Source organism: Lissotriton helveticus, chromosome 3_2, assembly GCF_964261635.1.
Source record: "Lissotriton helveticus chromosome 3_2, aLisHel1.1, whole genome shotgun sequence".
Lineage (NCBI taxonomy): Eukaryota > Metazoa > Chordata > Amphibia > Caudata > Salamandridae > Lissotriton > Lissotriton helveticus.
The window spans coordinates 161,014,980-161,029,517 of NC_136062.1; positions in this window are offsets into that span (position 1 = coordinate 161,014,980).

The window sequence follows — 14,538 nt, forward strand, 5'->3', positions numbered from 1 at the left end:
GCATACTTTCTAAAAGTGGCATTATCAAACACACAATATAAAAATCATCTTCCTCAAAAGAAGTGTTGTTAATTTCTGAGAGCCTAAACTTTATTTCCCTATCTTGTCGCAATGCAAAGTTATACTTGTAAGATGTTTAAAGCAACTCCAATGTTAGCCTATGAGACAGATACCCTTACAATAGTCACAGACGAAATATGCAGTATTTCGCTGTCAGGGCATGTCATATACAACAGTGCATGTCCAACCGTTTATATACTCTGCACCCCTCCATTGGGGGTATCTTGACCCTACCTAAGGGGAGCCTTACATGTAAGAAAAGGAACATTAGGGCTTGGCAAGTTGGTGTGCTTGCCAGGTTGACATTTCAGTTTAAAACTACATGCACAGACACTGCAGTGTCTGTCCGGAGATACATTTACAAGGCTACTTCTGTGGGTGGCACAACTTGTGCTGCAGGCTCACAAGTAGTATTTGTTTTACAAGCCCTTTCTAGGGGCTTACCAGTAATTCAAATATACCAATCATGAACAACCAAATCATTGTAACAATCTACACAGGAAGCACTTGAAGTTTGAGAGTGATCAGCAGTGGCAAAGTGCCCAAAGCAGTTAAGCCAGCAAAAACAAAATTCAGCACAGCATAAAAAATTCAGGCGGTAGAGGCAAAACGTCAGCGGAAACCATGCCAAGGATATCAAGTCACCTGTCCCCTCCAGTTGAAAAGTGAGGAGAACTACCCAGCCTCTTGGGAGTTCTCATCACTAAGGCGGAAGAATCTGGCCAGACCATCAGCATTGGCGTGTTCTGTACCAGGGCGGTGTTTCCCCGTAAAGTCCATTCCCTGTAGAGAGATGGACCACCTCAACAGTTTTGGGTTCTCACCCCTCATCTGCATTAACCATATGAGGGGCCTGTGGTCTGTCCGTACCCGGAAGTGAGTCTCAAACAATTAGGGCCTTAGCTTCTTCAGTGCCCAGACCACAGCAAAAGCTTCTCGCTCAATGACACACCACCTCTGTTCCCTGGGAAGTAGCATCTACTAATGGAAGCCACAGGTTGGTACACGCCCTTGTTGTTCAATTGTGAGAGAACTGCACCTACACCATGCTCTTAAACATCTGTCTACACAACAAATTATTTGGTGAAATTGGGTGCCTTGAGCACGGGCGCTGTGCAGAAAACAGATTTCAAGGCATCAAAAGCGGTCTGAAAGGCATGAGTCCAGATCACTTTCCTTGGCTGCTACCTTGAAGTCAGCTCAGTCAAGGGGGCAACAATGGTGCCATACCCCTTGACAAATGATCTGCAGTAGCTGGTGAGACCTAAGAAGGCCCTCACTTCTGTCTGGCAGAGAATGGCAACCTTTTTCTGATTGGTTGGGAATTCAGAGCTATGTTGCAGAAACACACAACTCTGATTGGTTATTGTTTGTGTGAACAGAGATAACACATTTGAATATCATGTCTTCTTTTATATTGGTGTTCTCACAGCTTTGAGTTCGTTCCGTAGGAGTTAGGCTTTAGGAGAGACCACTCTAAACTTTGATAGGTTACGACAAGCTTTCTTTGACAGTCTTTAGCTTTATGCTAGACACATTTCCTTTTCTTTTAAACTTCTACTGAAATCATACTGACACCTACCTATTATTTTGCTCTTGAAATAGAAACCTTTGATAGACGATTCTATATTTGACCCATGTTGGAGGACAGCAGGTTATCTTCTTTATGGAACACATGTACACTTGTATTTTCTATTATATGCTTGTGGCTGTCATAATTCTCTATCTCATTTTATTGTGTCTCAAACACTGCCCTGTAATTCAGACCTAGTGCAGTATATTGATTGGTTGCATCAGATACTCAGAAAGCTTGTAATTGAGACACCATTGCACTGCTGAACCTTTTGACTAAGAATGGACATAGAGTATCCCCGAGTGAGTTGCAGTACTGTCAACAATAATTTCTGTATATTGGATATCACATTGAGAACGGAGCAAGGAAGGTGTTGCAGGAAAAAAATTCAGCAGTTCTGAAAATGAATCCACCACCTACCCAGAAAAAAGTCAGGATGTGTTTGGGAATGGTGAGTAACTGTTGTGAGTGACGCCCCAACTTTTCTTTAGTGGCCAAGCCTTTACACAGGCTGATGCACAAGGATGTGTCTGATCGGGTACCCTAGGATAATGATTGCTTGATTGCATTCCTAGAGGTGACAGAAAGTTGGAATGCTTAATCATTGCAAAGCTTTTGCTTTTGTGCTGCATTGAGAGGAAGGGCTGTGCTCTCTCAATGCTTATAGAATTGTATGGAAACGCACGAAGACCAGTGACCTATTTCTTAGCCACCCTCGATCCCAGAGCCGCAGGGCTGCTTGGATGCATAAAAGCAGTGGGAGCTATAAGTGTCAGCATTGAGCTATATGAAAGTATTGTCATGGGCCATCCCCTTATTGTATTTGTGCCCCATTCAGTGGAGATATTGTTGACAAATGCACACACTCATTACCTGACCAATATTCGATTTAGTAAGTTTGAACAGATTATTTTCAAAGCTGAGAATGTATCCCTCAAAAGGTGCCCTACTTTGCACTCTGCTACTCTTTTGCCCCTACCTGTAATAGAAGTGCCAGAGGCAAAGCTGGGTAAGAGCAAGTTGTGTCAAAAGAGATGAGAACATTTGGATTTTAATAGATGGAAGACAATGTTGTAAACATATCTAGGACCCTAATTAAATTATCCCGATTCATGCCCTTATGTGGTTATAACAAATAATATCCTTATAAAGGCATAAGAATCATATCCATATTTATTCATAGCCAATGCAGTCCAAATACGGCAAGGCTACTCCCATAGACTCCTAGAAAGTACAACGCGTTCTTTAAACAAACCAAGCCTCCAGCAGCCCGGGAATTCCCCCTGCTTTTCTTTTGATTTGTGCAAGAACTCCTGGAGTCCAGAAAGAACTGTAAATTCTTAGTGACGTCTTATGTCCAACCTTACGTCAAACTCGGCACCTTCCAGGTGTAAATGTACCAGCATTTGCCTTAAGCAAACACACGGTGGTTTGGAGCAGATCGGCTATCTACTTGCCCGACGCCCAGCTGATGCGAGTGCTGAAGGAAGCCGACCCTCCCATTTGACGCACTGAGAGAGACGCTGTCTTTTCTCCTGCCGAGAAATCCAGCTCCAGTGTTTCCAGTCACCCTTGCGGGTTGCTGGGAGATCGAGTCCTGAGAGAGAGATACACGACCTCCTTCATTCTATAAACAAGGTACGGAGCTGATTAGATCCTTAGAGAATTCTTGATGCAGATTCTTGGCAAAACTAGCTTAACTTACTTACTCCTTCCCACATATTAGGCTTAGGTCAGGTACACCGGGGTAGGCGTATTTTAGAAACACCAGTTGAGCACGTTTAGTGAACTTTTATAATTGTATGTATTTTATACGTTTTAAGTATTATATGGCTCAGAAACCATATCAATGCATTTACAGTATTATTTCATAATACTCCTTTTACTGTACACACTTTACTTTTTATGACAAGTATTGCAACTGTGGCAATTCACTTCTCTTGCATGAGAAAGAGGACTGCTCAATAAATAACAACTTTTATTGAAAACGCCCGTCTCTCTATTTCTCTGCACTCTGGTGAAACTAAGCATGCACGATTGACTGAGTGAAATAGCTGTCTATTCTTTTCACACGACTCTGGAGATATACTCCTTATTCTGGGGGGAGCAAAGTTGTCCTGTTTATGCGGTTGTCAGAAACTAATCCCTTCTTGTCTATTCAGGAAAATGAACTCCTTCCTGTTCACTCGAGAAAGTTTCTAGTGACCTCTGAGCTAGCTGGCATTCATAATTAAGTCTAACATATTCAATAGAGACCTAGTCGACATCAGTCCTACGTCTAAACTATCGTTTATGTTATTCCAATGCGCAGAGCCTATTGGGAATATAGGAACTACACTACAACAAGGATTGCCAGATAGCCTGCTGTCTCCAATGGCTATATATTATCATGGTCCTACACATGTTGGGTGGGATGCAATGGGCAGATTATTTCGACAAACTTAGTTCAATCCCCGATTCAGGTTGATGTTATGTTTTAGCTATTTATAAAGCGGATCTGTTACCAAAACGGTGTCCTGGCGCTAGGAGAAGCCCAAAAAAGGAATCAAGCCGGATGGAGGGGTAGGGGCGTTGGTTTTGGACTAGTTTGTGAAAAGCCAAGTTTTTAGTGTTTTTCTAAAAGCAAGGAGGTTGGTCATGATTCTTAGAGAGAGAGGATGTGCATTTCCGGCCCTTGCTGCGTTAACTGTGAAGCTTCTGCCTCCCCAGCTGGCCTTTTTCACCTAGGTACTCTCACCAATTTGGCGTCAGAAGAGCGTAATGTTCTAGTAGGGGAGTACCAATAGGTGAATTGCTTAAGGAATTCCGGCCCTATTCCATGAAGGGCCTTGAAGACCAGGCATAAGGCCATAAATTGGATGCGTTTTCTTACTGGAAGCCATGTAGGGCTTTGATTTGGGCGGAGATGGATTTAGATCTGGGTATGCGGGTAAGTAGTCTGGCCGCTGCGTTCTGAAGAACCTGTAGTTTGTTTAATGATCCTTCATGTATCTTTAGATACAGACTGTTGCAGTAATCCAGCCTAGGCATAATTAATGCAGTGACAATTGTTTTTTGTGCTGTTTTAGGGAGAATTGGCAATTTTTTTTTGCAAGATTTTAAAATATAGGTGGTAATAGAGGCTACTTTATTAATCTGGTCCCTGCAGCTCAATTTCTCATCTATCCAGAAAACCAGATTTTTCACTTTTCTAATTGGCGTGGGAAGCTGGCTCAGGCCTGCTGGCCAGCATTCTGGCATCCAGAGATTAGGATTGTTTCCAAACAAAACCACCTCTGTTTTGTTGGAGTTCAGTTTCAAACAGTTTTGAGCCAATCCAATTCCCCACGACACTTATACAATTTTGTAGCCTTAGAGAGGTAATCTTAATGCCGCCTGGAAGAAGGTTCACCACTATTTGGGTATCATCAGCATATGATGCTAATGTGAACCCAAATGATTCAATAAGGGGTGCCAGCGAGGAGACATAAATATTAAAAAGGGTTGGGCTCAAAGATGAGCCCTGTGGAACACCACAAGGCAGAGAGAATAGCTTTGCTTTGAATTCCTCAAGAGCTACGGTTTGTACTCTATCAGTTAAAAAGGAATTAAGAAGTTTCCAGGCCGGGCCCTTCACTCCTATCTCCTGTAAGCGTTCCATCAACACCGCATGATGGACCGTATCGAATGCTGCCGAGAGATCCAACATTATCAGTGCGGCATTTATTTCCTCCTTGGTCTAGAGTCATTCTAATCTCCTCTGTGGATTTTAAAAGCGCCACTTCCGTACTGTGGCCTCCTCTAAACCCAAACTGGGTTGGGTCCAGGCCCTAGGTGTCTTGCAGAAAAGTGTTCAGTTTGGCATTGATGTTCCTTTCTATGACTTTCGCTGGGAAAGGGATTCTAGAAATTGGTCTGAAGTTATTAGGATCGGTGACGTCCAGATTGGATTTTTTTAGTAGTGGTAAAATTGAAGCCTGCTTCCAGTCTTTAGGGTAATACCCCTCCAGATACATGGTATTGAAGATGGAGGTCAGTATTTTTGAGACAGGCTCTGCAGCTGAGATAACTACTGAGGTAGGGCATGAATCAGTTGGGTAGCCTGACCTTACTTTCTGTAGTAAGTTGAAAGTGTCTATTTCTGTTAATGGGGTAAAATTGAGTAGAAGCGGTCTGTCCTTGTTAGTTTCTGCAGGAGCTGGCTGGGTTATATGTTGTTTCATGAATGGAGTTAGAGAAGGTGACAAAAATGTTGTTCACCGTCTCAAAAAAGCAATTAGCAATTTTATTACACAGCTCTTGGCTGGCTGCAAAGGTTGGGGTGCTTGGAAGAGATAGTTGTTTTACTAGATCTCTTTAGAGGAGTTTTTTGCTTGAGTGATTCTGTCAGAAAAATATTCCGGTGTTGCTTTGTGAAGCAGCTGTTTATATCCTGCAAGGCTTATTGTATGGTCCTGCCTGTCCTTGTCATTGTAGCCCTTCCTCCACTTTCTTTCTAAGTGCTTACACACACGTTTCTGATCCCTGAGTTCTGGAGAGTACCATGGGGCAGAGGGATTTTGTCTAGTATGGTTGAGATGCTTAGTAGGAGCTAACTCCTTACCTGCCTCTGCTAGCCAATTAGTATAGGAGCTGGGGGCCTCATCTAAGTCTCTTGGCATCAGTGGCAAGGTTGATGTGGGTAATTGGTGTAGTTCCCTAGTATCTATCTTGTTCCAAGCTCTGGACACTGAGTGTTTTCTCAGAGATTTAGGGGTCACATGGTCGGGCAGAGTAATCTGATATGTGATTGCTTCGTGGTCTGACCATGCCAGAGTGAGGACATTGAGAGTCGCCAATAGCAAATTATTGGAAAAAATCCCATCTAGGGTGTGGCCAGTTATGTGAGTGGCTTCCCTCACTAGTTGCTTTAGGTTTGCACCTTCCATTAATTCCAGCAACCGGAGAGTATCTGGTTCTAGGGAGGCCTCCAGGTAAAAATTAAAATCCCCCAGAATCGTGTGGGTGTAGATCCCACTATTGCTTTCACGCTGCTGCCAGAAGACCCCATGTCATGATGGTCATTTGAAGCCAGCCCTGTTTGCTCAACCAACATCACTAATCTCTATTATAACACAAGTGGTAATTTGCTGCTTTATACAACATTGGTCTTCTTTTAGTCTGAGCATACGCTCTGATCTGTTTGGGTATTAGACCCAAGATACCTGCTTATGGACAATTATGTTTGTGGTTGCCCTCAGCTCTGAGAGCTTGTTATGCTCTTTGCCCAACAATTGAAATATATTTGTGCAATGCCAAGCTACATGGAAAAAGCCTCTCCTGGTTTCTAGACACTTCAGGCATCCTTCAGGTATTCGTCTTCTGGAGCACTACATATATGGCTTACCTGTTGTGCAAGTAGTTGTGCTTGGCATGCGTAAATCAAGCATTCCCCGAGACAGCCTTCATGCCAGGCCAGATAGTTCTAGACCTAGTTGCTCCTGTTTGCTTCTTTGCTAGATATGTCAATGACTAATGAATCTCACAGATCTTAGTATAGGTTTGCTTTGGGCCAATCCACTTGCCAAGTGGCATCATATTTTCATTCCCTCATTCTTTGTGCTGATAGGTCCTCTCATTTACACTGCACTCAATACCAGATATTCCATGTTTGGCAGGACCAGCTCATCCTACTTGAATAGTAGCATTATTGTCCATATGCACATGGTAAGTCTGTTTCCCTCAAGTCAATGTAAAAAACGTAATTTCCAAATGTTTGTAGAGGCATATATGTTTATACCCAAGTATGCATGTTTAGGAATTTGTAGTGGCCAAACCTAGTTAGAGAGCAAAAGAGCACTAACCAGGGGTGGTTTCAGGATCGTTTACAGACAAAAATAAAAAAATATTGTGTGTACATGTAGTATTCTCTGAAGAGGTAAAACTGAAGCTCGTTTCTGAATTGCAGACGTGTTGGGGAACCCCTAATGTTGATGGGAATTATGCTCCACAGCCTGGGAGCATAGAAGGAGAAGGTTTGTCTTCTGGGGTTCTCTTTTTTTCCTTCTTGCGTGATGCTATCTGTTATATCCTAATGATGATGCAATGTTCCATGGTCTCTGTGCTCACTGGATTCCAGAGTGTGGAATCCAGGGAGCAATACACAGATGAGCAGTCACTGGATGAGTTGGTCTTGGATCTCCCTGGGGTTGTTACTATAAATAAACTACTTAATTTATCTTCAACTCTGCTCTACCTGAAGTCATTTCAGTGGCCACGAGGATGGGATATTTTGAAGAATTTCAACTGAACTAATGAAGACTTCATGAAGAAAATCAATTGATGAACTGAAGATTTTCTTTCATCTTATGAATACAACAACCCCAGATTATATATGAACGTTTCTGTGGATTTCCAAGGCATCTGATGTATGTATTCAATTTTTTACCTACATCGTGTTAATGTTTCACTTTTTAAACTTATCTTTTTGCGTTTAAAATCCGAACTAATAGATAAACTCTTTGTGGTAAAATCTTGCCACTTTATTTAACCAATTGCGCAATTCTAATATCTTTACATAAACGTTTGCCAAAATATAGCGCAATTTCGACATTTTTTAACTAAACGCAATCCCAACGTTAAAGATCTCCTTGCACTGCCAACGTTTCTTACTTGAAAAACGCTGTATATTTTCGATTGAATTCCTTCGCGTGCACTCGATCCTTCATTGTCTTCGTGTCTTCTCAAGCATCTGCATCAACAAAGCATCCACGTCAGGATACGTCAACCACGCTCCTACGTCACAGCGCATTATCACGTTACTACGCATACGTGGCGACCATTTTGAATTACCATGGCAACTTAATGCCATTGATCGTCACGCCACAACTCAACTGCAACTTGTTGTTAACACGCGTTTTTACACGCTACATGCAATTTTCTTCGTCACAGTTTAGAAACGCTGCCAAACTTGTTCATTTTTATAGCGTTTTCTTTTAACCTCAAGCATCTCTACAAACTAGAACTATTTAACAACAATCTACTACTGCTACAGTCTACAGCTGACAACGGTGACTACATTATTTATTTTAATTCAACTGACAACGGTGACTACATTATTTATTTTAATTCATTATTTTATGCTAAAAGTGACAACGGTGACTACTTTTATTATTTTAATTATTTGTTTTTCTCCATTTTTCTTACTGTTATTGTGTGCTTGTTATTACATTTGTGAATAGTATGGATGTTTCATCTTCTGTGATTGCTCCCCCAAAATTTTTACAATCCCCTGGTCCTCCACCCATGAATTGGGAAGACTGGTCTGAATCCTTTGAGACTTATTTGGAGGCGATAGGTGGTGATGTATTTTTGCCATCCAGGAAACTAGCTTTATTAAAACATAACTTGGGAGTTGAGGGCAGGAAAGTCTTAAAAACTTTACCTACCATCAATCGTGTCGTTTCAACTGTTGTTGACAATGATGAAGGTAGTGAAACCAGTGAAACAAGCGCAAATGATACATCCATAGATGTATATTCTGATGCATTAAAAGCATTAGAAGAAAATTATGGAAAGAAAACCAGTATTGTAGTTGAAAGGCACAAATTTTTCTCCAGAGCACAGCTACCTGGCGAAAATGTGCAACAATATGTGGCATGTTTAAGAACTTTAGCCATTACATGTAAATTTAAAGATTTACACGAGGAAATAATTAGAGATCAATTTATAAACAGAGTTAAAAACATAAAAATTCAAGAACGTTTACTTGAACTCAAGAATCCATCCTTACAGAAAACACTTGACACTGCTAGAAAAATGGAGAATACTTCCCATTATGTTAAGGAGTTAGGTTCTAAAGATGAGTCAAGTAATGTTAATGCTTTAACTTCTAATTACAAAAAGTCAGATTCTAAAAGTGATAATAAGGAATTCAAACCCAATTTCAGAAATAAATCAGTTTTCACAAAAAGAGTATGTTTCAGATGTGGTAGTCAAAAACACACTGCTGACTTCAATAAATGTCCTGCTAGTAAAGTTACCTGCATTAAATGTAAAAAAATTGGCCACTTTGCCAAGTGGTGTAGGACTGGTGATAATAGCAATTGGAAACGTTCGGTTAATCTTGTTGAATCAAATGTTGAAAGTGATGATGAAGAAATTGACAGCAATGACAATGATATTGAGGTGATGATGCTGCAAGATGACTTTGTCAATGATATATCTGATGATTATTGCCCACCTAAATGTGAGGTGTTAATAAATGAAGTTTACATGATGTTATGGGCAGATTCATGTTCACCATATACCATTATCGATAAAGATATGTGGGAAAATGGGAACAAATACTCTTTAACAACTCCTGATGCACAACCTAAAGGGTATTGTGGCATTAAATTACCAATTGTGGGTTATTTTGATGCTAAAGTGACTTTCAAAGGAAGGTCTTGTTCAACAAAAGTATATGTTGTTGAGCGAGGACGTGCACTATTAAGTTGGAAAGATCTTAAAAAGATGGGGTTACTACTTAACCCAAATCATCCTGATCAAGTAGTTTTAGCTTATGATTATCTTGACCAAGTTTTACTAACCAATGAGAATTCATCTTCAAGATGGGAAACTATATTTCCTAAACTGTTTAGCAAAAATTTAGGATGTCTGATCAAATTCGAACATAAAATCATATTAAAAGCTGACAACACTCCATCTGTCCACAAAGTAAGGAATGTACCTTTTGCACTACGGAATCCTTTAAAGGAAGAATTAAATAGGTTATGTGATGCTAAGGTAATAGAACCTATTGAAGCTTCAGAATGGCTTAGTCCCATCGTTTTGGCTCGCAAAACCAACGGAAAAATTAGGATGTGTGTAGACCTGAGGGATCTAAATAAAAATATTTGGGTGGATAGATATCCCCTACCTCATATAAATGAAATGATCTCTAGTATCAAAAATGCCATGTATTTTTCTTCAATTGATTTGTCAAATGCATATCACCAAATCAAGTTACACGCTGATTCTAAACATCTGACATCTTTTATTACACCGGAGGGTGCTTTTCAATATCTCAGGATGCCATTAGGATTGGCATCTGCGTCCTCAGTTTTTCAAAGGGTCATGTGTAGCATTTTGAAGGATGAACTGAATGTTAGAATTTTTCAAGATGATGTTCTTATTTGGGGGAAGGATTTAACTTGTCATGACAATGCAGTTCACAATGTGTTGCAAAAGTTACAAGATGCTGGTTTAACTGTGTGTGGCGAAAAATGCAAGTTTGGAGTGAAAGAAATTGATTATCTTGGTCATACCATCTCAAATGAGGGTGTTAAACCTAAAATGAAATTATTAGATGCTATTGAGAAAGCACCTCACCCCATTAATAAGGATCAATTACGATCATTTTTAGGACTTGCAGAGTACTATTCTAAATTTGTCCCAAACTTCGCTGATAAAGTACATAGTTTAAGACTACTAATGAAGAAAGGTACCTCTTTTGTATGGTCAACTTTGTGTCAACAAGCTTTTGAGAACATCAAGAAAGATATCACAAAAGCTGTAGCTCTTAAACCGTATGATCCTAAACACCTTTCTATTATTGTGGTGGATTCCAGCGCTTATGGTTTAGGTGCTGTTCTTATGCAAAAACATGATGGAATTGAACGAATCATAGCCTTTGCGTCTCGCACACTTAAGGGTGCTGAACCTTCATATTCAGTAATTGAAAAGGAAGCGTTAGCATGTTGGTGGGGTGTAGACCATTTCAAGACATTTATTTGGGGAACTTCATTTGAATTAAGAACTGATCATCGACCTCTTATTGACATTTTTACCACTAAAGGTGCTTCAAGGGCTACACCTAGAATAGCAAAGTGGTTGTATAGATTACAAGGATATAATTTTCAAATTAACTACGTTCCAGGTCATAAAAATATAAGTGCAGATTGCTTATCTCGCCTTCCTTTGCCTTGTGTCAAAAGTGATACAACAGAAGACAATGATGAGTGGTTAATTGCCAGCATTGAAGAGTCTTGCAACAATGCATTCAGCAAGCAGGAATGGGTTCAAGCTGTGTCTGATGACACTTTGTTACAACAAGTTATCAACAATCTACACGTTGGTGTAGATCTGTCTTCCCTAGACAAGTCCATCTTGGCAGACTATAAGATGGTCTGGCCGGAATTATCATTTTATGATGGAATTCTTAGGAGAGGTGACAGATTAGTTGTACCTGCAGTTTTGCGTGACAGATTATTGAATTTGTTACATGAAGGACACAGTGGAATGACTAGCATGAAAAGAAGAGCTAGAAATGATTTTTGGTGGGTTGGAATGGACAAGGACATAGACAGGTGTGTTAGAAATTGTCTGGCATGTATGTCTAGTGACAAGTCTCATAAGTCCCAAGAAACTACCATCGCTGCTACTCCTTTTCCTGACAAACCTTGGGACAAAGTAGCTGTCGACATTTGTGGTCCATTTCATGTTAAAGGTATTGAAAACAAGTTTGCAATTGTCTTGATGGACTTTCATTCAAAGTGGCCGGAAGTGGCTTTTGTCAAAGATATTAAGGCCTCCAATATTATTGAATTCTGTGAAGGAATCTTTCGTAGAGAGGGCTATCCAAGTATCATCCTATCTGATAATGGTCCTCAATTTATAGCAGAGGAATTCTCAGTTTATCTTAACAAAGTTGGCATTAAACACATGACAACATCTGTATATAATCCAAGAGAAAATGGTTTAGTAGAAAGATTCAACCGAGTGTTGAAAGAATGCATTCAACTGGCCAGCAATAATGATGATGATTGCAAAAATGCTGTCAAAGAAATGTTGTGGTGTTACAGGAACACTCCCCACACAGCTACTGGAGTATCTCCATTTTCTTTATTAAAAGGGCGTGCGGCTGGATCTAAAGTCAAACCCGCTTGGATGTCCAGAAACCGTCCAAGTGTAGTTGACAGCAAGATATTAACAAGTAAGGTTCAACGATACCAAAACAAATATGTTAATTGTCACAATTCAAAAATCAACTGTAGTGGTAGAACATTTAAGGTTGGTGATTGGGTACGTTCACAATTAATGGGGAATCGGAAACCTGGTTCTTCTAAGTGGTCTAAACCCAAGCAAATTGTCTCAGTTACTGGTAACGTCGTGAAACTAGATGATGGTAAACAATGGAATATAAGAAGCATTACAAAATGTAATGATCTTGAATGTAAACACATTTTTGGTCAGGCTACAAGTTCTCAAAAAACATCTGTTGAAAAGAGAAATGATGTTCCTGTTTCTGTTTCCACTTCTTTATCCACTGTGCCCAAATGTAATCCTGTTTCCACTTCTGTTCCCACCTCAGTGTCTTTATCTACTAGACCTAAAGGTAAACCTGTGTGGATGAAGGATTATGTTTATTCATGATTTTGATAACATTCTGACACATGATTTTGGGTTACAGTATAATTTCTCGTTTTTTCTTTTAAGTTTTATTTCATTGTTTTTATAGAAAGGGAGATATGTTATATCCTAATGATGATGCAATGTTCCATGGTCTCTGTGCTCACTGGATTCCAGAGTGTGGAATCCAGGGAGCAGTACACAGATGAGCAGTCACTGGATGAGTTGGTCTTGGATCTCCCTGGGGTTGTTACTATAAATAAACTACTTAATTTATCTTCAACTCTGCTCTACCTGAAGTCATTTCACTATCCACCTGAGTTAGTTGGATGGCAGAGGAAGCACTTCCGCTGCTATCCCCAACCCCCCTTCCTCGGTAATGTGATGACATTGGCACGCTCACAGCATGCTGATGTCATTTTAGTAGGCTGCCGGGGACGCACAGGAAGCCATCTGCTTCCAGTACGTCCAAAGAGAGGACGAAGTTCGGTTGAGTTATTCTCTTGGGGGTGGTGTTGGGAAAAGCAAACATAGGGGAAAGGAAAGAGTCCCTCCTTTCCGCAGGGCACAGTGTGTTTCGGTCCCCCCTGACGGCTAATTCAGCAATTTTCTAGGCTGGTCAGACGTGCCAAGGGGGCCAAAGTCCACTAGGCAGCAGCAATTACATTTTTGCTCATTTGGGAGCGGCCCCTTGGGCAAGGGTCTCTCACCACAGAGCAATATGCTTTTTCTGTTTTTTAGCCCGCCCGAGGCTAGGTCTGCCATTTTCTCAGCTGATCTAGCCACCGGGGGAGTCGAAACCCAGTAGAAGCCAGGTATTTATTGTGCATAATAATTAAGGTGAGCGCTCCATTGCGTAAGGATCGTGTCCCTTTGGGGTGAATGTTTTGGCCATTCTGTCCTTATATTTTTATTCCCATTTGCCCCCAAGGGGGGGCTGTTGTCAATGGGCCACCAGGGATTTTACTGTATATGGCGCAAAATGTTCTGGGGAGTGGCCCCTTGGACAAGGGTTGCTCCCCTGTCGGGGGTGAATATTTTGTCTGTTTCTGCCCCCATTGGCGACAGATCTGCCCTTTATTTTTAGTATTTTTACGTTCATATGCTCCCCCCTCCCCTTCGGGGGAGCAGAATCCACCAGGGAAAGTTTGTGTGTGTGTTTTACTCTGGTGTAACTTGTGCTTGCTGTTGAGGCACTGGTAGAACTGGATAGTTGCAAGCGTATGGTAAGGAAAATATTTTTTATACTGTTTATTCCAAATGAGTATCAAGGATCTGCATGAATGTGTTTTTTTTAAATGCTCTCCATAATAGCAGCCTATATAGCGTCTGTTTGAATATGTGTTACATTTTCCTGGTATTAGTGCACAATGCGTATTGTGTTATCTTGTATGTCATTTTCTTTTTTTTTTTTTTCTAGTGGGATATCGTTGCTACTTGCTGTGTCTGTACAGAGTAGCTGCTGGTGAGTCTAGCGGTCTATGGCAAGTGAGTGGTATTGTTTTTCAATATATAGGTCTTTGTGTGCTTTGAATTGATTCTCTTTGCCTTTCAAC